Consider the following 733-nt stretch of genomic DNA (forward strand, 5'->3'; position numbering starts at 1 on the left):
ACACATACTCTGCACTACATATAGTAACTACTAACTACACACATACGCCATACTATGGATAGTCACCACTACTAACAACCCACTCAGTCTATACATACACTCACTACTAACACATACTCTGCACTACATATAGTAACTACTAACTACACACATACGCCATACTATGGATAGTCACCACTACTAACAACCCACTCAGTCTATATATACACTCACTACTAACAACAACACACATACTCTGCACTACATATAGTAACTACTAACTGCACACATAATCAGTACTATATATTGTCACCACTAACAGCACACATAGTACTGTCACAACAACACACATACTCAGTACTATAGATAATTAATACTAACAACAACACACATACTCCAGACGATATAGTCACTACTAATAGCAACATACATACTCAATACTATATATAGCCACTACTAACAACAACACAAATACTCTGTACTATATATAGTCACTACTAATAACAATATGCATACTCCAATCTATATATAGTCACTAATAAAAACACATACTCAGTACTGTATATAGTCACTACTAATAACAATACACATACGCATACTACATATGGTCACTACTAACAATAACACACATACTCAGTGCTATATATCACCACTACTAATAGCAAGACACATATTCAGGACTATATTTAATCACTACTGATAACAAAACATATGCTCAGTACTATATATAATCACTACAATGGCATAATGACCT

Source organism: Echinops telfairi, unplaced genomic scaffold (assembly GCF_000313985.2).
Source record: "Echinops telfairi isolate 266 unplaced genomic scaffold, ASM31398v2 ScPeMD7_22;HRSCAF=79, whole genome shotgun sequence".
In the NCBI taxonomy this organism is placed as follows: Eukaryota; Metazoa; Chordata; class Mammalia; order Afrosoricida; family Tenrecidae; genus Echinops; species Echinops telfairi.